Here is a 23466-nt window from a genome sequence, read left to right as displayed (position 1 = left end):
GAAAACCAACATCCCATTCCCTACCATTTTCCTATGATCAGAGGAAAACACTTGGCAACTCTCAGAGTTGTTACTTTTAATATTTGTCTCTGTATCTCTAAGTTATATGCTTGAACTGCTAGCTTTAAAAATTGTGGTAAAATATACATAACATGAAATTTGCCATTTTAACCATTTTAAGTATACAGTGAAGTGGAATTAAAGATATTCATATTGGGCGCCTGGGTGGCTCAGTCAGTTAAGCGTCTGCCTTTGGCTCAGGTCATGATCCCGGGGTCCTGGGATTGAACCCCACGTTGGACTCTCTGCCTGGCGGGGACCCTGCTTCTCTCTCTCCCTCTGCTGCTGCTCCCCCTGCTTGTGCACTCTCTCTCTGTCAAATAAATAAATAAAATCTTTTATTCATATTGATATTCATATTGTTGTGGAATCGTCATCACAGCCCATCTCCAGAATTTTTTCATCGTCCCAAACTGAAACTCTGTGGCTCATTAACAATAACTCCTTATTACCACCTATCCCCAGGTCCTGGTAACCTCCATTCCGCTCTCTGTCTTTAGGTATTTGACTACTCTAGGTGCCTCATGTAAGTGGAATCATACAATATTTGTCTGTTTTGTCTGGCTTACTTCATGTAGTATCATGTTCTCAAGGTTCATCCATGGTGGAGCATGTGTCGGAATTTCCTTCCTTTTTAAGGCTGAATAATACTCCACTGCATGCACATACAACATTTTGTTTGTCATTTATCCATCGACAGGCATTCGGGGTGCTTTTATATTTCGGCTATTGTAAATAAAGTTGCTATGAACGTGGGTGTACAAGTATCTGTTGGAGTCCTTGCTTTCAATTCTTTTGGATATATACCCAGAGGTAGAATTGCTGGATCATATAGTAACTCTGTGTCTACCTTTTTTTTTTTTTTAAGATTTTATTTATTTATTTGAGAGAGAGAGAACACAAGCGGGAGGAGGAGCAGAGGGAGAGGGAGAAGCAGACTCTGTGCTAAGCATGGAGCCTGATGTGGGGCTTGATCCCACGACCCTGAGATTATGACCTGAGCCAAAATCAGGAGTCGGATGCTTAACTGACTGAGCCCCCCAGGTGCCCCATGGTAACTCTGTGTCTACTTTTTTGAGGAACTGTGAGACTGTTTTCCATAGTGGCTGCACCATTTAAAATTTCTGCCAGGAATGCACAAGGGTTCTGATATCTCCACCTCTTCACTAGTACTTGTTGCCATTATTATTATTATTATTTGGAATACTTTGTGAATTTGTGTGTTGTCATGTTTGGGAGGGGCCATGCTGATCTTCCCTATATTTAAATTTAAACACTTTTAATATATGTGTTGCTGAAATGAGCACTCTATGTGTTTTTGCTTTTTATACTTTGTGGAAGGTTTCTTTAATTTATCTCCCAATCCTTCTATTGAGGTTTTTTTTTTTTCTTTTTTTTTTTCTATTGAGTTTTAACTTCTGCTCTTACACATGTAATTTCCAAGAACTTTTGATTTTCTGAATGTTCTTTTTTAAAAAGAACATCTTATTCTTTTTTTAAGGACTGCTTTTTTTCAAAGATTTTATTTTTTAAGGCAATTTTAGGTCTATGACAAAATGGAGAGGGAGGTACAGAGATTTCCCATATAACTCCTGCTCCCACACCTGCATTGCTTTTCTCATTATCAACACCACTCACCACAATGGTGTCCCCCCCCTTTTTTTTTTTTACCAAGGATGAACCTATATTGACACACCATAATCACCGAAAGTCCATAGTTTACCTTAGAATTCAGTCTTGGTGCTGTGCATTCTATGGGTCTGAACAAATATATAACATGTATCCATCATTGTAATATCATACACAGTATTTTCACTATCCTAAAAATTCTCTGTAGTCTGCCTATTCTTCTCCCCACCCACCCCAACCTCCACCCACCCCAAACCACTGATTTTTTAATTGTCTCCTTATTCTTACCTTTTCCAGAATATCAAGTCATTGGAATCATACAGTACACAGCCTTCTTAGATTGGCTTCTTTCACTTAGTAATATGCATTTAATATTCCTCCATGTCTTTTCATGGTTTGATAGCTCATTTCTTTTTAGCATTGAATAGTATTCCATTGTCTGGATGTACCAGAGTTTATTTACCCACTCACCTACTGAAAGACATCTTGGTTGCTTCCAGGTTTTAGCAGTATGAATAAAACTGTTATACTCACTATGTGCAGGTTTTTGTGTGGACATAAGTTTTCAACCCTTTTGCTTAAATACTAAGGAGCACAATTGCTGGATTATATAGTGAGAGTATGTTTAGTTTTATAAGAAACTGCTAAACTGTCTTCAAAAGTGACTGTACCATTGAGCATTCCCACTTGCAATGTATGAGAGTTCCTGTTGCTCCACATTCTTTTCAGCATTTGGTGTTGTCAGTGTTCTGGATTTTGGCCATTCTCATAAGTTTGCAGTAGTATCTTGTTTTAATTTACATTTTCCTGATGACACATGATGTGGATCATCTTTTCATGTGCTTATTTGTGATCTACATATCTTCTTTGGTGAGGTGTCTGTTATGGTCTTTGGCCTATTTTATAATTGAGGTTTTTTTTTTTAAGATTTTATTTATTTATTTATTTATTTATCTGAGAGAGAGAGAATACGGGCAGGGGGAGAGGGGCAGAGGTAGAAGAAGGATGAGAAGCAAACTCCCCACTGAGCAGGGAGCCCGACACAGGGCTTGATCCCAGGACCCTGGGATCATGACCTGAGCTGAAGGCAGACGCTTAACCGACTGAGCCACCCAGGTGCCCCAAGTTTTTTGTTTTCTTATTGTTGAGTTTTAAGAGTTTTTTTTTTTTTTAAGTATTTTGTATAACAGTTCCTTATAAGATGTGTCTTTTGCAGATTATCTTCTCCCAGTCTGTGTCTTGTCTTTTTGTTCTCTTGCTACTGTCTTTCACAGAGCAGAAGTTTTTAATTTTAATGAAGTCTAGCTTATCAATTATTTCTTTCATGGAATGTGTCTTTGGTGTTGTACCTAAAAAGGCCTCTCCTTACCCAAGGTCATCGGGGTTTTCTGCTATGTTATCTTCTAGGACTTTCATAGTTTTGTCTTTTACATTTAGGCCTATGATCCATTTTGAATTAATTTTTGTGAAGGGTATAAGTCTCCATCTAGATGCATTTTTTTTTTGCCTGTGAGTGTCCAGTTGTTTTAGCACTATTTGTTGAAGGGACTATCTTTGCTTCTTTTTTTTTCTTTTTTAAAGATTTTATTTATTTGACAGAGAGACACAGCAAGAGAGGGAACACAAGCAGGGGGAGTGGGAGAGGGAGAAGCAGGCTTCCCGCAGAGCAGGGAGCCTGATGCGGGGCTCGATCCCAGGATCCTGGGATCATGACCTGAGCCAAAGGCAGATGCTTAACGACTGAGCCACCCAGGCGCCCCTATCTTTGCTTCTTTGTCAAAGATTGGTTGACTACATTTATGGAGGTCTATTTCTGAGTCCTCTATTTTGTTCCATTGATATATTTGTTTATTCTTTTGCCAATACCCATTGTCTTGATTACTATAACTTTATACTAAGTTTTGAAGTGGAATAGTGTCTTGTTCTTTCTGATTGGGTAAAATAACTTTCCTATTTGAGCACATTAACAATAATTATTTAAAGCATTATTTTGCCTACATGGTCTCTGCTCCTCCAAGTTGTCTCCCTTTTGTTTTCATCTGACTTTTATGATACAAGGCTTTCTTTCAGATATCTGGTAATCCTTGACCATCTGCAAATATTTGAGAGCCCTGAACTGATTGGAATCTCTGGGCTTTTGACAATGGAATTCACTGAAGGGTGATTTGGCAGGGAAATTTTGTGGGTATCTTTAGATATATTGATTTGGATTACTCGTGTTCCCTAAAGAAGTATTTTCTAATTCCCTGCTTGAAAGATATAGCCCTGGTGCTGTTCATTCCAGAGCTCATCAAAAAAAGAGATTGGACAGGGGTGGTTGTTTTTTTTTTTTTTAACAATATTCAGTATATAAATATCCTGTTAATATTTCTGGTTTTGGTACAATACTTCTGTCCTTATCTGTGCCTAATGTCACCTCATTCAGAAACCCTGATTTCTATCTTCAGAGAGTAAACTTCCAGTATTTGGATGGGGTGGTGGAGAAACATTTGATCTGCTGCACAGAGGGGGAGAAAGTGATCTGAGGATCTAACTGCTTCTGAAACAGGCAATACTCAGTCCTTTGATAGCCTTATGTTTGCCCCCACTTTCAGAGGCAGCTGGTGCCACCAATTCTAGATCTTTCTGGGATTCTGTAGTAGAACTGGGATGTTGCTTTTCCTCTGCAGGCTTAGTAGTTAGGTCTAGATCAGCTCTCTGAATCAATTATCACTCATTCACTGTTCACCAGCTACTTATATCTTGCTGCGGTGTTTCCTCTCTTATTCTTTTTATCTGTGTGTCTTAAAACAACCTTTTTACTATCATTTTTATAGAAATTCCAAGAAGCAAAATTAGATATGTGTGTGATTAATCTTCTCTTTTCTTTTAGAATGCTAATGCATTTTCCACTTCTAATAGTTTGTCTAAGATGGATGATAAATTATAAAAAAAAATCTAATCTCAATGATCTAAGGCTGTGTTGTGCAAGATATATATTTTCCTGACCATTGAGGCTTTTTATATGAGCTGCTCATTTGCTTGGCTTGACTCACTACTGTCTTGGTAGGTGGGGACAGAAAATGTGGTGAAATTCCCAACAACTTGTTTTACAACTTTTCTTGTTTTTTCTGGTAAAAAGGATGCAGGAAGGAAAATGTTAAGAGTCATGGCTAAAAGTGGGGGTTTGTTGTTTTACATTATTTATGGTCTCTTAGCCCCCAACCGGTTTCACTATTTTAATGTTCTAAAATCACATTGTTTTCAATAAAAAAATAGGGAAAGGTGTTGTTTCAAAATGCTCAAAATACTTTCATGTCTATCCTATGATGATATTAATTATGCATGTTCAGGTAAAGAAACTGAGGAATGAAAGACCAAATAACCTCCATTAAGTATATATAGCTAATGAGGATTTTGGGGGGTGGTGGTCAGGAAAATCATAGTTTTCTTCTCCTCTCTCCACTTAGTGGTGATGAGAAGGTGTCCACTCTTTTGAAATGAGTTCAGTCTAGGATGGATACTTTAGGGCAGAACTGTTACCATTTATAACAACTATTATGAGTATCTACTAATTGCCTGGCTACATGCAAATGCTTCACATGCATTATTTCAGTAATCTTTATAGTGATTCTCCTTCTCTACAGATAGGAAACTGACACCCAAACAGGTTAAGAAACTTGCTGAAGTGCACACAACTTAGGAATGCAGGAACTGGGGTTGGAACCAGGTTCTTGAACTTGAAAGCTCAAGCTCTTTACAGGGGCAGCCTCCTTTTGGGCACAGGTTAGTAGTTAGTCTGGTGGTGAAATAGGGGGAAATGGGCAATACTGTGTTAGGTGTTGTGGTGGAGGTTATAAGAGCCTCTGGAGTGGAGACCGGTAAACTACCTGGAGAAAATCATCTAATCAGAGACCTGGTAGGAGCCAGCCAGGGAAAAAAAAGGGCCAGAGAGCATTTCAGGCTGAGCAATCACAGAAGCATTCCTATACCTAGAGGAAATCAGTATTTTAACAAGAGCTATTGGGAAGGAGGTGTGGCAGGAGATAGGCAGGGAGGGTAAAAAGAGGAGAGGCTAAAGAAGAAAGTGGAAGGAGTGAGGCCAACTAGAAAAAGCCTTTAAAATCTAATGAGAGAGTTAGGAGTTTATCCTAGGCCAATGAGGAACCATTCCTGACATAGGGCTCATAAAAACCTGTCCATTCCTAGGTGTTTAGAGCACTAGAAGCATCTTTTGTTTTTTTGAGGTGACTCTGAGTAGGCTTTTAGATGGCTCCTGGATGGGGGCTGGTGCCCAGAAAGACCAAGCCATAATTAGAAGCTTGGAATTTTCAGGCCTTACCCCCAGGTCTCCAGAGAGGGGAGAGGGGTAGAAATGGGAGTTGATAATCGATTGTGCCTACATGAGGAAGCTTCCATAAAAATGCCAATAGCATGGGGTTTGGACAGCTTCCAGAGAAGGTGATGCACCCCAACTCCAAGGGAACAGAATCTGCTGTGGTCAGCACCCTTCCAGACTTCCCTCCCACCCACCCCCGTACTTCTTCATCTGCCTGTTTATCTGTATCCTTTATCATATCCTTTAGTAAATGTAAAAGTAAATAAGTTTCCCCCTGAATTCTGTGAGCTGTTCTAGCAAATAATCAAATCCAAGGGGAAGAATATCATGGGAAACTCCAGTTTGCAGCCAGATTGGACAGATATTGTTGGTAACCTACTATTTGCAATTGGCATCTGAAGTAGGGTGGGAGCAGTCTTGTAGAACCAAGTCCTTCACCTGTGGGATCTGACACGTGTCCACGTAGATAGTGTTCAAATCCAGTTAAATTGTAGGTCTCTCAGCTGGCGTCACAGAGAATTGTTTGATGTGGAGAGAAACTTCCGTACATTTGGTGACCAGAAACGAAGTGTTTTGTGTGAGTCCCAAAGGAGAAGCACAGGCGGAAGACAGGAAGAGAACTGATAGGTTTTTCCAATTCACTGTGTTTCTCTCCTAGGGCCCTTCACATTTGGAGGGTCTTCCAAAGACAACTTAACTCTTCATGAAGCTTTAAACTTCCTACACTTTTCTGCCAAGAGAACATAAAAAGGCAACCTCCTTCTACATTTGTATTTCCTCCCAGTCACGCACATTGCCATCGCGATTCCCTACAGTTCTGGCAGGAGTCTATTTAGAGGCCTCTCTAATGGAACACCCTGTGAACACTGCGGAGGACCAGCTCATTATGCGACCCTTGCTAGATGGCATTGTAAGTACTTAAAAATAACTAAAGTGTATTTAGCTTCGTTTCCCATGAAATGGAAAGCAAATGGGTTTATTTTGTTGTGAAGTTGCCCCCATCAAAACCATAAGCAATAATTTATAAATCAGCCTAGGAGAAGAACTTCCAGGCCCCTTTGAGCCATCAGTACCATTCATCCTGGAGCCGAAGTAGAGACGCTGGCTTGCAGCGCCCATTTCCCTAAAGTTCTGCTTATGGCTTTTTATCCCCCAACCATTTCAGTGTTTTCCATAAGGGCCCAGATGCGAGATTCAGACTTCTCCAGTAAAGGAGGTTGACGTGCGGCGGGTCCGCGGTGCTCCCCGGACCTGCGCTTGTGGGGCGGGGGCGGGGCTCCACGAGGAGCGCAGGCCGGGGGCGTGTCCTAGAGCCGGACCCTGTGCGCAGCCCGCCAGGCGGGCGCTCGTGCTTAAGAGAAGCACCCGCATGCGCGACGGCGCTTCTTAAACTTGCACCTAAGGGCACCTCCCTGCTGGTCGCCACCCTGAGGATCTCCCTCACTCCCGCTAAATTTATTTTAGAGTCACATTATTTTAAGAACGAATGTAAATATTACATCTACCTCCACAGCTTATCCTTAGTAGTTTCCAAATAAAAATAAAGGTTCAGATACTCCCACCTCCATGCACGCTACGTTGCCACGCTAGCACTTTCCTCCCCATCCCCGGCTAACTGGTGGGCTTCCTAATCTGAGGAGCCCAAAGGGAGGAAACCCAAAGCGTGGCTCAGTCCGAGGGGCGGGGCCGGAGGCAGGTCCTCCCGGCCCCCGCCCCCTCCCCCCTCCCCACCCGCAGCCTCGATGGAGGTAGCGGAGCCCCCCGCGTCCCTGGGGAGGGCGAGCCCGGAGGCTCCCGGGTGGCAATGGCCGGGTCCCAAGCCTGCGGGGGCGAAGGGAAGGTTCCGGGGGGCGGGACCCTAGCACTCCTCTGCGGACTGACCCGGTACCCGGAAAGGTTACAGCCGCTCAAGCGCCCGCGCGCCCCGGCCAGGGCCGCCGCTCCGGTGGGGGCTCCCCTTGGTGTGCCGGTTCCGAAAGCCAGCGGGACCGCGGGGTTCCTTCGCCAGGACCGGGGGAGAAGCAGCCATCGCGAGAAAGCCCGCCCCCTCCTCGCATTTGCTGGCATTCCTAGACCGGAAAATCGCTGCCGTCTCTCTGCTGGGAACCGTGTCTACTCGCCACTGACCCCATCCCACCCTCTTTAGTCAGCTGTGACTAAGAGGTCAGTTTGGTTTCCAAAACTAGGAGATAGAAGAGGAGGAAGAGTCTAAATTTTCTATATTTGCCTCTGAGAATCAGGGATTTGGCCCCTGGGGCTGATTTTAAGTGTCCCTCCAAGCATGGGGTGTAGCTTTGTGGGAACTCTTGAGGAAGACTCTGGTCTTGTGATTGGGGTCACACAGCGTAGGTGAGAGAGGGGTTTTATTTTTGGTTTTGGTTTTTCTATCAGGAGCTAGGTGAAGAATCCATCTAGTGAGGGTCTGCCACAGAAGCAAATCTCAGCCAATGTGGAGATAACACCCACTCTTTTTTTATTCAGCTACCCTTTCCTTTAAAAAAAATGAAGTATAATTAACATACAGTGTTATATTACTTTCAGGTGCACAGTATACTAATTCAGCTATTCTGTACATTACTCAGTGCTCATCCAGGTAAGTGTACTCTTAACCCCATTTATCTATTTCAACCATACCCACTCCTGCCTCCCTTCTGGCAACCCAAGTTTTTCTCTGTATTTAAGAGCCTGTGTTTTTTTTTTTTTTGTCTTCTTTGTTTGTTTTATTTCTTAAATTCCACATGAGTGAAATCATGTGGTATTTGTCTTTCTCTGTCTCAGTTATTTCACTTAGCATTATACCCTCTAGGTCCATCCATGTTGTTGCAAAAGGCAAGATCTCATTTTTTGTGGCTATTATTCCATTGTATAGATATACCACATCTTTATCCATTCATCCATGAATGAACACTTGGGTTGCTTCCATATCTTAGCTATTGTAAATAATGCTGCAATAAACATAGAGGTGCATATAACTTTTGGAATTAGTGGTTTTTTCCTTTGGCTAAATACCCAGTAGTGGGGTTACTGGATCGTATGGTAATTCTATTTTTAAGTTTTTGTTTTTTGAGGAACTTCCACACTGTTTTCTACAATGGCTGCACCAACTTGCATTCCCACCAGTAGTGCACAAGGGTTGCTTTTCCTCCACATTCTTGCTGACACTTGTTTTTTCTTGTCTTTTTGATTCTAGCCGTTGTGACAGGTGTAAGGTGATAGCTCAGTGTGGTTTTATTTTCATTTCCCTGATGATGTTGACCATCTTTTCATGTGTCTGTTGGCCATCTGTATATCTTCTTTGGAAAAATATCTATTCAGCTCCTCTGCTCATTTTTAAAATCAGAATTTTTTTTTTTTTTGGTGTTGAGTTGTATAAGTTCTTTATGTATTTTTGATATTGACTGCTTATCAGGCATATCATTTGCAAATATCTTCTCCCATTCAGTAGATTGCCTTTTTGATGGTTGGTGGTTTACTTTTCTATGTGAAAGCTTTCTATTTTGATGTAACCCAATAGTTTATGTTTACTTTTGTTTCCCTTGCCTGAGACGATGTATCTAGAAAAATGTTTCTATAGCTGACATCAAAGAAATGACTGCCTATGCCTTTTTCTAGGAGTTTTATGGATTCAGGCCTCACATTTAGGTCTGTAATCCATTTTAAGTTCATTTTTGTGTATGGTATAAGAAAGTGGTCCAGTTTTATTCTTTTACATATAACCATCCAGTTATCCCAAAACCATTTGTTGAAAAGACTCTTTTTCCTATTGTATATCCTTGCCTCCTTTGTCATGGATTAGTAGGCCATATTAAATGTGGGTTTAATTCTGGGCTCTCTATTGTGTTCCATTGTTCTATGTGTATATTTTTGTGCCAGTACCATACTGTTTTGATTACTATAGCTTTTAGTATATTTTGAAATCTGGGATTGTGATACTTTCAGCTTTGCTCTTTCTCAGATTGCTTTGGCTATTCAGGGTCTTTTGTGGTTCCATACAAATTTTAGTATTATTTGCTCTGATTCTGTGAAAAATGCTGTTGGTATTTTGATAGGGGTTTCATTAAATCTCTAGATTGCTTTGAGTAGTATGGACAATATTTATTCTCTCAATCTATTTGTTTGTGTCATCTTCAATTTCTTTCATCAGTATCTTATAGTTTTTGGAGTATAAGTCTTTCACCTCATTTAATTAAGTTTTTTCCTAGATATTTTGTTCTTTTGGGGGAAATTGTAAATGGGATTGTTTTCTTAATTTCTTTTTCTGCTGCTATATTAGTGTATAGAAATGCAACAGATTTCTGTATATTAGTTTTGTGTCCTGTAACTTTACTGAATTTATCAGTTCTAATAGTTTTTTGGTGGAGTCTTCAGGGTTTTCTATATATAGCATCATGTCATCTGCAGATAGTGAATTTTACTTATTTTTTACCAACTTATTACCATTTATTTCTTTTTCTTGTCTGATTGCTACCACTAGACTTTCCAGTATGATGTTGAATAAAAGTGGTGAAAGTAGACATCCTTGTCTTTTTCCTGATCTTAGAGGAAAAGCTCTCTCTTTTTCACACCCATCCCTATTCTTTAATGACAAACACAGAAAAGGTTACCCTTACTTGATTTTGAACTTGGAGAAAGTGTCAGATAAAAATAATGTACACATTTATCTAGGCAGTCACCTAGATGTGGAATCTTTTGGTTGCCCTTAATTAATGTTTGAATAGAAATCTCACTCATGGACACCTGGATAGCACTTGGGCAATGAGACACCTGGTATGGGTACTTCTGAGGACACAATAACAGCAACAACGGTAACATAACATTTATTGAGCATTTGCAATGTGCCATGCATGATTATAAGTGAATTACATATACTTTGTAATATAAAGTGCTCTTCTGAATGCTTCCATCCATTATTACTTAGTTTTGACAAGCATATGAAAGAGCTGCTATCATTAGTCGCACTTTATGGAGGAAAACTGAAACAGTTTTTCAGGTAGGTAGGTGCCCCCCTTCTCCCAGTGCTGTGAATATAGGCTGCCAACAGCTCACAGCTATACCTTCTCTCGAGAATTGCCTGTTGATGGAAGCTGCCCTGCCAAGAACTGCCCAGGAGGTTATACCCCAAGACTCCCAGGTGTGGTCTATAGCTAAAGGATGACAGATATTGGGGTACCTCCTGCCTTAAAGAGGAACCCTTTTGCCATGTCATTTCTGCTCTGCAGCTCCCTGTGGGGTGGGACTGCTGCTGGACCCACATCTTTCCCTTGTTTCTTCCCTTTTTCTTGTTCTGCTTACCAACTTAACAGTTTTTACCTGAGAACCTCAAATCACTTGCTCTCAGGCTATTTCTGTGAAACCCAGCCTAACACAACTACTTTGCTACACTGGGTTGTGATTTCAGAGTTTTATTCTTTATTCACTAGACAAATGTTTTTCTCTGGAAAGATGGACAATCCACTGGTTTCAAACATGTATCAGATGACTTTCTCTTCTGATTAACATAATGAAATATATTATGGAAGCTTTGCTGCTAAAATAGTGCTTCATTTGTGTAAAGGAAATGATAGAATGATTTCCCTGAGATGCTGTTTGGCCAAGAATACTTTATTCCTATCAGGGATGCAGATAGCCAGAGTAGGTGATAGATAAGTGTTTGTTCATTGGTTTCTTGATTCAGGAAATGGATTATGAGAAAGAAACATGTTAATATTGTTTTTAACAGCTTTGTAGAAGTATAGTTGACAGGATGAAAGTGTACATTTGGTAAGTTGATCCATTATATACTCATAAACCATCATCACAGTCAAAATAATGAAAATATCCATTACTCCTCAAAGTTTCCTCAGCGCCTTTGTAATACCTCCTATCCTGCCCCTACGCAATCACTGATCTGCTCTTGTTAGAGTAATATAAGGTTGACAAAGACCTTAGAAGCCATGCATTTCAGTCACTGAGTTGTTGAGCTTGCCCAGGCGTGAGGCATATGAGGATTTCCATGGGATAAGACCACAGGGGAGGTTGAAATAACTGGGTCCAGGCTGCCATCTGCTCTTGGGAAAGGAAACAGATACAAAGTACAAAGCTGGACTCTGATGACAACTTTGGCATACTCCAAAGTGTGAGGTGAATGCAGATGAGGTTCAAGTAAACTTCGGGATTAGGGCAGTCTGGGGTTTTGTTTCAAGTTAAAGGAGGCCTTGGGAAAGTGATGTCATCCTTGTAATGCCCAACCAAAATAAAAACATACAAATAAAACTCGCCACCAAAGCCTGGAACTCCAGGGATGGCACTGGAAAAGGAATCTCCTGGTAGGTAGGGCAGCTGATTTTTGTCCTTAAGTTCATCATCCTCTTGGTTCTCTTCTTGGTCATTCCTGACTGTGGGAGATACACCTTCCCACTGTAACTCTTCAGCCTAAGTTTGCTACCTTGTGGTGTAGTTAGACGTGGTTAGAATATTCGGAGGCACAGCTGAAGGCTCTGGCAAAAGCAACCCAGAGAGAACACAATGAGAGCAATAGTTTTAGATGATCTGGCATTCAAAACATAGTTTTGTTATCTTTGCTTTATACTCCTGCTCAGCTTCTGCATTGTCTCCCATGCCTAGAAATCCCCTTCATCAATTCCTTGAAATCCAAGCCAGACCCAATTCACAGGTATCTTTCTCCTCTCACTTCTTTGCTACTTTCTGGAGGATTCTTAGGGTTCAACAATTGATGCTTAGCTTTATCTGGCCCCTGATCTCAATGGTCTAGACCCTTTCTGCCCAATAGAAATATAACACAAGCCGCAAATGGGAGCGACTTATATAATTTTAAATTTTCTAGTAGACACACTTAAAAAGGGGAGAAAAGAAATAGGCGAAATTATTTTTAATAATGTATTTTCAACCCTGTATCTCTAAAATGTGATCATTTCAACAGGTAATCTATATACCAATTATTGATGACATATTTTATTTTATTTTTTATTTTTATTATTTTTAAAAGATGTTATTTATTTGACAGAGAGATAGCGAGAGCAGGAACACAAGCAGGGGGAGTGGGAGAGGGAGAAGCAGGCTTCCCACTGAGCAGGGAGCCTGATGCGGGGCTCGATCCCAGAACCCTAGGATCATGACCTGAGCTGAAGGCAGACGCTTAACGACGGAGCTACCCAGGCGACCCTGATGATATATTTTACATTCTGTTTTATACTAAGTTTTTGAAATCCAGTGGATATTTTACACTTATAGCACACCTCAATTTGGACTAGCTCTATTTACATTTTGGACCATGCTAGTCTAGATATAGCATCATGGCCTGCATCCAAAATTAACTAAGTGTTCTGGGGAATAGAGGAGGAATATGAGTTTTATTTTGGACACACTGACTTGGGGATAAGCATTCCTGTGGACAGTGACAGTAGGCTTTTGGAAATGCAGTTCTAGAGCAGCAAGACAGAGCATTTTCCAACTCCCTTTGTCAGGGCAACATGTAACTGCCTTCACAGTAAGTTACCCATTTCAACTTATTTTTTTTATTATGTTATGTTAATCATCATACATTACATCATTAGTTTTTGATGTAGTGTTCCATGATTCATTGCGTATAACACCCAGTGCTCCATTCAATACGTGCCCTCTTTAATACCCATCACCAGGCTAACTCATCCCCCCACCCCCTCCCCTCTAGAACTGTCAGTTTGTTTCTTAGAGTCCATAGTCTCTCATGGTTTGTCTCCTGCTCCAATTTCCCCCCTTCATTTTTCCCTTCCTACTATCTTATTCTTTTTTTTAACATATAATGTATTATTTGTTTCAGAGGTACAGGTCTGTCTTACAACAATTCACAGTTGTCTTACAACAACTCAACAGTCTTACACAATTCACAGCGCTCACCATAGCACATACCCTCTCCAGTGTCTATCACCCAGCCACCCCATCCCTCCCACTCCCCACCACTCCAGCAACCCTCAGTTTGTTTCCTGAAATTAAGAATTCCTCATATCAGTGAGATCATATGATACATGTCTTTCTCTGATTGACTTATTTCGCTCAGCATAATACCCTCCAGTTCCCCCACGTCACTGCAAATGGCAAGAGTTCATTCCTTTTGATGGCTGCATAATATTCCATTGTATATATATACCACATCTTCTTTATCCATTCATCTGTCGACGGACATCTTGGCTCTTTCCATAGTTTGGCTATTGTGGACATTGCTGCTATAAACATCGGGGTGCATGTACCCCTTCGGATCCCTACATTTGTATCTTTGAGGTAAATACCCAGTAGTGCAATTGCTGGGTCGTATGGTAGCTCTATTTTCAACTTTGTGAAGAACCTCCATACTGTTTTCCACAGTGGCTGCACCAGCTTGCATTCCCACCACCAGTGTAGGAGGGTTCCGCCTTCTCCGCATCCCCGCCAACATCTGTCATTTCCTGACTTGTTAATTTTAGCCATTCTGACTGGTGTGACATGGTATCTCATTGAGGTTTTGATTTGGATTTCCCTGATGCCGAGCGATGTTGAGCACTTTTTCATGTGTCTGTTGGCCATTTGGATGTCTTCTTTGGAAAAATGTCTGTTCATGCCTTCTGCCCATTTCTTGATTGGATCATTTGTTCTTTGGGTGTTGAGTTTGATAAGTTCTTTATAGATTTTGGATACTAGCCCTTTATGTGATATGTCATTTGCACATATCTTCTCCCATTCTGTCGGTTGTCTTTTGGTTTTGTTGACTGTTTCCTTTGCTGTGCAAAAGCTTTTTATCTTGATGAAGTCCCAATAGTTCATTTTTGCCCTTGCTTCCCTTGCCTTTGGCGATGTTTCTAGGAAGAAGTTGCTGCAGCTGAGGTTGAAGAGGTTGCTGCCTGTGTTCTCCTCTAAGATTTTGATGGACTCCTATCTCACATTGAGGTCTTTCAACCATTTTGAGTCTATTTTTGTGTGTGGTGTAAGGAAATGGTCCAGTTTCATTCTTCTGCATGTGGCTATCCCATTTTCCCAACAGCATTTGTTGAAGAGACTGTCTTTGTTCCATTGCACATTCTTTCCTGCTTTGTCGAAGACTACTTGACCATAGAGTTGAGGGTCCATTTCTGGGCTCTCTATTCTGTTCCATTGATCTATGTGTCTGTTTTTGTGCCAGTACCATACTGTCTTGATGATTACAGCTTTCTAGTAGAGCTTGAAGTCCAGAATTGTGATGCCACCATCTTTGCTTTTTTTTTTTCAACATTCCTCTGGGTTTCAGGGTCCTCTCTGATTTCATACAAATTTTAGGATTATTTGTTCCATTTCTTTGAAAAAAGTGGATGGTATTTTGATAGGGATTGCATTAAATGTGTAGATTGCTCTAGGTAGCATTGACATCTTCACAATATTTGTTGTCCAATCCATGAGCATGGAACCTTTTTCCATTTCTTTGTGTCTTTCTCAATTTCTTTCATGAGTATTTTATAGTTTTCTGAGTACAGATTCTTTGCCTATTTGGTTAGATGTATTCCTAGGTATCTTATGGTTTTGGGTGCAATTAAAATGTGACCGACTCCTTAATTTCTCTTTCTTCTGTCTTGTTGTTGGTGTATAGGAATGCCACTGATTCCTGTGCATTGATTTTCTATCCTGCCACTTTACCGAATTCCTGTATGAGTTCTGGCAGTTTTGGGGTGGAGTCTTTTGGGTTTTCCACATAAAGTATCATATCATCTGCAAAGAGTGAGAGTTTGGCTTCTTCTTTGCCGATTTGGATGCCTTTTATTTCTTTCTGTTGTCTGATTGCTGTGGCTAGGACTTCTAATACTATGTTGAATAGCAGTGGTGATAGGACATCCCTGCTGTGTTCCTGACCTTAGGGGGAAAGCTCTCAGTTTTTCCCCATTGAGAATGATATTCGCTGTGGGGTTTTTGCATATGGCTTTTATGATATTGAAGTATGTACCCTCTATCCTTATACTCTGAAGAGTTTTGATCAAGAAAGGATGCTTTTTCAAGCATTTTTTAAATGCTTTTTCTGCATCTATTGTGAGGATCATATGGTTCTTGTTCTTTCTTTTATTAATGTATTGTATCACATTGATTGATTTGCAGATGTTGAACCAACCTTGCAGCCCAGGAATAAATCCCACTTGGTCATGGTGAATAATCATTTTAATGTACTGTTAGATCCTATTGGCTAGTATCTTAGTGAGAATTTTGGCATCCATGTTCATCAGGGATATTGGTGTGTAATTCTCCTTTTTGATGGGGTCTTTGTCTGGTTTTGGGATCAAGGTAATGCTGGACTCATAGAAAGGGTTTGGAAGTTTTCCTTCCATTTCTATTTTTTGGAACAGTTTCAGAAGAATAGGTATTAATTCTTCTTGAAATGTTTGGTAGAATTCCCCTAGGAAGCCATCTGGCCTTGGGCTCTTGTTTCTTGGGAGATTTTTGATGACTGCTTCAATTTCCTTAGTGGTTATAGGTCTGTTCAGGTTTTCTATTTCATCCTGGTTCAGTTTTGGTAGTTTATACATCTCTAGGAATGCATCCATTTCTTCCAGATAATCTAATTTGCTGGCATAGAGTTCCTCATCATATGTTCTTATAATTGTATTTCTTCGGTGTTGATTATGATCTCTCCTCTTTCATTCATGATTTTATTTATTTGGGTCCTTTCTCTTTTCTTTTTGATAAGTCTGGCCAGGGGTTTATCAATCTTATGAATTCTTTCAAAGAACCAGCTCCTAGTTTCATTGATCTGTTCTACTGTTCTTTTGGTTTCTATTTCATTGATTTCTGCTCTGATCTTTACTATTTCTCTTCTCCTGCTGGGTTTAGGCTTTATTTGCTGTTCTTTCTCCAGCTCCTTTAGGTGTAGGGTTAGGTTGTGTATTTGAGACCTTTCTTGTTTCCTGAGAAAGGCTTGTATTGTTATATACTTTCCTCTCAGGACCGCCTTTGCTGCATCCCAAAGATTTTGAACAGTTGTGTTGTCATTTTCATTGGTTTCCATGAATTTTTTAAATTCTTCTTTAATTTCCTGGTTGACCCATTCATTCTTTAGTAGGATGTTCTTTAGCCTCCATGTATTTGAGTTCTTTCTGACTTTCCTCTTGTGATTGAGTTCTAGTTTCAAAGCATTGTGGTCTGAAAATATGCAGGGAATGATCCCAGTCTTTTGGTACCAGTTGAGACCTGATTTATGACTAGGATGTGGTCTATTCTGGAGAATGTTCTTTGGGCCCTAGAGAAGAATGTGTATTCTCTTGCTTTGGGATGGAATGTTCTGAATATATCTGTGAAGTCCATTTGGTCCAGTGTGTCATTTAAAGTCTTTATTTCCGTGTTGATCTTTTGCTTCAATGATCTGTCCATTTCAGTGAAGGGGGTGTTGAAGTCCCCTACTATTATTGTATTGTTGTCTATGTGTTTCTTTGCTTTTGTGATTAATTGGCTATATAATTGGCTACTCCCATGTTAGGGGCATTAATATTTACAATTGTTAGATCTTCTTGTTGGATAGACCCTTTAAGTATGATATAGTGTCCTTCCTCATCTCTTATTGTAGTCTTTGGTTTAAAATCTAATTGTCTGATCAAAGGATTGCCACCCCAGCTTTCTTTTGGTGTCCATTAGCATGGTAAATGGTTTTTTACCCCCTCACTTTCAATCTGGAGGTGTCTTTGGGTCTAAAATGAGTCTCTTGCAGACAGCGTATCGATGGGTCTTGTTTTTTTATCCAATCTGATACCCTGTGTCTTTTGATTGGGGCATTTAGCCCATTTACATTCCGGGTAACTATTGAAAGATAGGAATTTAGTGCCATTGTGTTGCCTGTAAGGTGACTGTTACTGTATATTGTCTCTGTTCCTTTCTGGTCTATGTTACTTTTAGGCTCTCTCTTTGCTTAGACGACCCCTTTCAATATTTCTTGCAGGGCTGGTTTCGTGTTTGCAAATTCCTTTAGTTTTTGTTTGTCTTGGAAGCTTTTTATCTCTCCTTCTATTTTCAATGACAGCCGAGCTGGATATAGTATTCTTGGCTGCATATTTTTCTCATTTAGTGCTCTGAATATATCATGCCAGTCCTTTCTGGCCTACCAGGTCTCTGTGGATAGGTCTGTTTCCAGTCTACTGTTTCTACCATTGTAGGTTACAGACCTCTTGTCCCAAGCTGCTTTCAGGATTTTCTCTTTGTCTCTGAGACTCGTAAGTTTTACTATTAGATGTCAGGGTGTTTACCTCTTTTTATTGATTTTGAGGGGGATTCTCTGTGCCTCCTGGATTTTGATTTCTGTTTCCTTCCCCAAATTAGGGAAGTTCTCTACTATAATTTGCTCCAATATACCTTCTGCCCTTCTCTCTCTTTCTTCTTCTTCTGGGATCCCAATTATTCTAATATTGTTTCGTCTTATGGCATCACTTATCTCTCGAATTCTGCCCTCGAGATTCAGTAGTTGTTTACCTCTCTTCTTCTCAGCTTCTTTATTTTCCATCATTTGTCTTCTATATCACTAATTCTCTCTTCTGCCTCATTTATCCTAGCAATTAGATCCTCCATTTTTTTATTGTACCTCATTAATTGCCTTTTTGATTTCAACTTGGTTAGATTTTAGTTCTTTTATTTCTCCAGAAAGGGTTTCTCTAGTATCTTCCATGGTTTTTTTAAGCCCAGCTAGTATCTTTATAATCGTTATTCTGAATTCTAGTTCCGACGTCTTACTAATGTCTGTATTGATTAGGTCCCTGGCAGTCGGTACTGCCTCTTGTCCTTTTTTTTTGAGGTGATTTTTTCCATCTTGTCATTTTGTCCAGAGGAGAATAGATGAATGAGAGAACAAAATGCTAACAGGGTAACAACGACCCCAGAAAAGTATACACTAAACAAATCAGAAGAGACCTGAAACCGGGGGAAAAGAAAGGGAAAGAAAGAAAAGAGAAAAAGAAAGGAAAAGAAAAAGATAAAAAAAAAAGAGAATATGATCAAATATGATCAGGCTGGTGAATAGATCAGTGCCACACACTAAATTTTGGGTATATTTTGGTCTGTTGGAAGAAACTGCCTCCCAAAATTTTAAAGAAAGAAAAGCTTATATATTTACAACACTAAGGGTTAATACGATGAAGGGATGGAGTATGACTGTGAAGATGAAAATTATAAAAGATTTTATAAAAGGAATTGATAAGGTAAGAAGTTGGTTGAAAAAGGAAAGAAGAGAAATTAAAAAAAAAGGGGAGAGAGAATGTGATCAGACAGGAGACTAGAACAAAGCCGTACACTAGAGATTTAGGGTATATTTTGGTCTGTTAGAAGAAACTGTATCCCAAAATTTTAAAAAGAGAACAACTTATATATATACCAAAAATAAGGTTAACTACTATGAAGGGATAGAATATGACTCTAAAAATGAAAAATAAAAAAGATTTTTAAAAAAGGGATTGATAAGATGTTGGTTGAAAAAGGGAAAAAGAAAGAGAAAAAGTTGGACTGTGACCTAAAAAAAAAAAAAGAGAAAGGGAAAAAGAAAAAGAAAAAAAAAAGAAAATTAAAAAAATTAACTTTGAAAGACTAAAGAATCATGGTAAAAAAGCCATGGATTCTATGTGCAGTATTCTCCTAGCGCTGGAGTTCTGCCATTCTCATTGATCGCTAAACTTGGTCTTAGCTGGATGTTCTTGCTGATCTTCTGGGGGAGTGGCGTGTTGCCGTGGTTCCCAAATGTCTTTGCTGGAGGCAGAATTGCCCCGCCCTTGCCGGTCAGGGCTAAGTAATCTGCTCGGGTTTGCTCTCGGGAGCTTTTGTTCTCTGCAAGTTTTCCGTACAGCTTTGGAGGACGAGAGTGAAAATGGTGGCCTCCCAGTCTCCACCCCTAAGGAGCCAAGAACTCGGGCCCCGCTCCTCAATGAGCCCCAGAGAAAAGCAGTCAGTCACTCCTGTCTCCCCGGTCTCTGGCCGCACTCCGTGCTCACCCGGCCTGTGACCCAGCGTTTCTATCTCTGGCACATGACCCCGTGTAGAGTCTCCAAACCCAGCAGATCCCTGCTGTGCGCTCCCGCGCTGCTCCTCCTGGGGGAGGAAGGGGAGTCTCCCTGGATCTGCCGCTTGTTGGGTCCCTGCTTCTAGAAAGTGGTCGCTTTTCTGTTCAGAGAGTTGCTGCTATTCTTTTCTTCGATCTCCTGTTGAGTTCGTAGGTGTTCAGAATGGTTTGATTCCTATCTAGCTGAATTCCTGGGGCCAGAGGAAATTTAGGTCTCCTACTCCTCCACCATTTTGCTCCTCCCCCTCACCTTATTTTTTGAAACCATACCTTAAGAGTTCGTTCCCAGATCCTAACATGCACGTGAACCTGTATATGTTCTACCCCAGTCAGTTTATCTCCATGTTAGATTGTTTTCTTACACGTTTACTCTATATTTATTTTTTTCTACATATTTGTGTTGTCTCCCCTTTGGGTACATTGAAAAGAGTTGAGCATAAGAATGGGCACTGTTTTATTGAACATAAAGAATCATTCAGCTAATGAACTAGTTTTCAGCATGAGCAATCATTCTAAATATAATTTGGTTAGTATTTTTTATCCGCATCTTAATAGCTATCTAGTTTTGAGAATAGCAAAATCTGTACCATCTTAAAAAATTTTTTTCTGACATAAAAGTGATGGGTAGTAATGATATCTCCTTCAAAAAAGTGGTTTTTTTGTTTTGTTTTGTTTTTTTATTTTGTTTTTATGGTGGCAATACTCAGTGTCTCAAGGATATGGGGAGATGGACATTTTCATCCATTTTGGTGGGAATGGAATGTAAATATTTCCAGGGATTGTGGAGGGCAATTTGACAATGTATATTCAAATTCAAAATGTGCATACCTTTGTCTCTGCAACTTTAGTTTTAGAAATTTACCCTGGATAAGTGCATAAATTTATATGTGCAGGAATGTTGATCCTATTATAGTTTGTAATTTTTAAAGGAGAACAACATATTTCAACAACTATTGGGTGCCTGCCTCTGCTGGGCATTGCCATAGGAACGGGGCTATAATAATCAAGCAGATGTAGTTGGTTCCTGTCTTCATGTAGTTTATGGTACAGGAAAGAAGACAGCCAATTAAACGTTCGTTAACATTAGCATTGAAGTGCTTATGGTGTAGGCTGTGGCTGAAGTGCATATAAAGGGAACTAAATGCAGACTCGGTAAGACGGTGAATAATGGTAAGTAGAATTTCACTAGATTTTCACTTTTAAATGTAAATATATTAGTTATATAATCAGAAAGAATTGTAGCTTTTTAAAAATTTGAAATAAAATAATACAAGTTTAGTATAGGAAATTTGGCCGTTACAGAAAGGATATAAAGGATATAAAGAAGAAAATAAAATGACTAAAAATTCCATCCCCAAGATGACAGATGTTCAGTTGTAACAATTTGGTATATTTTCTATCATTCTTTATATACATATGAATGTATTGATGTTCTTTTCACAATGATACATATTTCATATATCTGTTTGAATTTTAATATAATATCAAAAATAATTTGAACTTACTATTTGTATGTATTCTATCACAGAGTGAAATTTAATTCTGAAAATTATAGTTTATTGTGCTTTATAGAGCTAAATTCCTATATGTATTTGGGGAATATATTGACATCAAGTAAAACAATTCACTCTTCTCTGTTTTTTAAAGAGATTTGATGCAATTAAATTATTATATGTTAATCATATCAATAACATTTTTCTTCCGGTTGCTGGCATTCATCTGAGATTATAGGATTAAACTGGTTGAAAGTTCATTTTTCATGGGCTCATGTGAATAACATTACGAGATCTCATTAGAACATTGCCAGCCAAGATGGGAGTGTTAATTTGTTTCACATTGTACGATGTAGTTCCCAATGTCGGCAGGAGGCATCATGGAGCAAAGTTCCTTAATTTAAAGATTATGTATTGCATCATCCCTGCTGTATTGCTTTGGTAGACTATGGTGCTGCTGTCATTGATTCCTTTTTTAAAAATAGCTGCTGAAAACCAGAAGAAAGAATTAAGTCAGCAAATTCTGTCATTCATAGGTATGTTAAATAACTAGGAGAGTTTTCTCCTTATATAGGAAGCCTAAAATGTGAACTGCTTTTCTGAGTTAATACATGCAAAATGCTTGAAATAAGGCTTAAAACATACTAAGTGCTCAATAAATTATTATAATTACTACTACTGTTAAGAAGAGCAAACAAGTTATCAGAATAATCTAGGAATATCTTAGATCTATATTCAGATTCTCATCATTGGGTATGGGATGTGAAGAGTAAATTGTTATCAAGATATTGGAGGGTGGTCATACTATTTCATGTTAATGCCTGAGACCTGGAATAAAATGTTAAAGAAAGATACTCTATTGGGATAAATAAACTCAACTGAACTAAGTTGCATTTCACCTTATAGCATAGCCCTTAGTCTGTAACATTGTTTTGAAATTGAATTCCCTAGATGAAAAGGACTATTGATGCTCTTTAATAGGTTCATGGAGTCTTTTTGGGGACTGTGATCTCTATTTAACTGAGTTGACATGAGATTCAACTACATTCATAGGGTGACTCAATCAATAGCTTTTCATCATGCAAGCAATTCTCAGTTTGCTATAGTGGTTTTATTGTCTTAGTTTTAATCGAACTTGTCTGTCTATGACCAGTGAATTCCGTACTTGGTACTTCAATTCTTTTTTTTTTTTTTAAAGATTTTATTTATTTATTTGACACAGAGAGAGACAGCAAGAGCAGGAACACAAGCAGGGGGAGTGGGAGAGGGAGAAGCAGGCTTCCCGCCGAGCAGGGAGCCTGATGTGGGACTCGATCCCAGGACCCTGGGATCATGACCTGAGCCGAAGGCAGACGCTTAACGACTGAGCCACCCAGGTGCCCGGTACTTCAATTCTTTTAAGTAAATCTGTTTTTAAAAGTTATTTCAACAAAGTTTATGTGTAAAGTTAAAATTACATAAACATAACATATTCCTTAGGCTATAAATCCTGTCCAGATTTTTGGAAGAAATTGTGTCTATGGGGACAGGTAGAATGCATTAATGTAAATACACTTTGTTTAACAGAGCAAAGATTTCAAAAAGCTGAAAATACTGTTGTTCATTCAACCTAAACAAAGAAACCAAGAAAAATCTCAGAGAGGTAAAGAAATAGATTTTTTCCTGATATATGATTATTGCAATATATGAAATATATTATTCTAATATGTTATCCATTATGCTTTTCTATCATTTTAAGAAAATACAGGTTAACACTATAAAAACATTATGCCAAATTATTTTTCTTGTATTTCTACTCTTCTAATCCTTGTCTTTTTTTTTTTTTTTTTTTTTTTAAAGATTTTATTTATTTATTTTGAGAGAGAGAATGAGAGACAGAGAGCATGAGAGGGAGGAGGGTCAGAGGGAGAAGCAGACTCCCTGCCAAGCAGGGAGCCCGATGCGGGACTCGATCCCGGGACTCCAGG

The 23466-nt window shown here is 39.4% G+C and overlaps 1 protein-coding gene across 4 annotated transcripts in view; it reads left to right on the top strand.

Annotated features, from left to right (window-relative positions):
* Positions 1-7743: 7743 nt before the first annotated feature.
* The window catches only part of NMU (neuromedin U), a 198925-nt gene continuing 183202 nt past the window's right edge, over positions 7744-23466 (top strand). For all 4 annotated transcript variants that reach the window (XM_045881112.3, XM_064584509.1, XM_064584510.1 and 1 more), the window contains exons 1-2: positions 7744-8170; positions 8549-8600. The gene's annotated coding sequence lies outside the window, so the exon portion shown is untranslated. The remainder of the gene's footprint in view (positions 8171-8548; positions 8601-23466) is intronic.

Source organism: Mirounga angustirostris, unplaced genomic scaffold (genome assembly GCF_029215605.1).
Source record: "Mirounga angustirostris isolate CCGP_5_RB_7025 unplaced genomic scaffold, mMirAng1.0.hap1 SCAF_2, whole genome shotgun sequence".
Taxonomy (NCBI): Eukaryota; Metazoa; Chordata; class Mammalia; order Carnivora; family Phocidae; genus Mirounga; species Mirounga angustirostris.
This window is presented reverse-complemented; position numbering and strand designations above follow the sequence as displayed.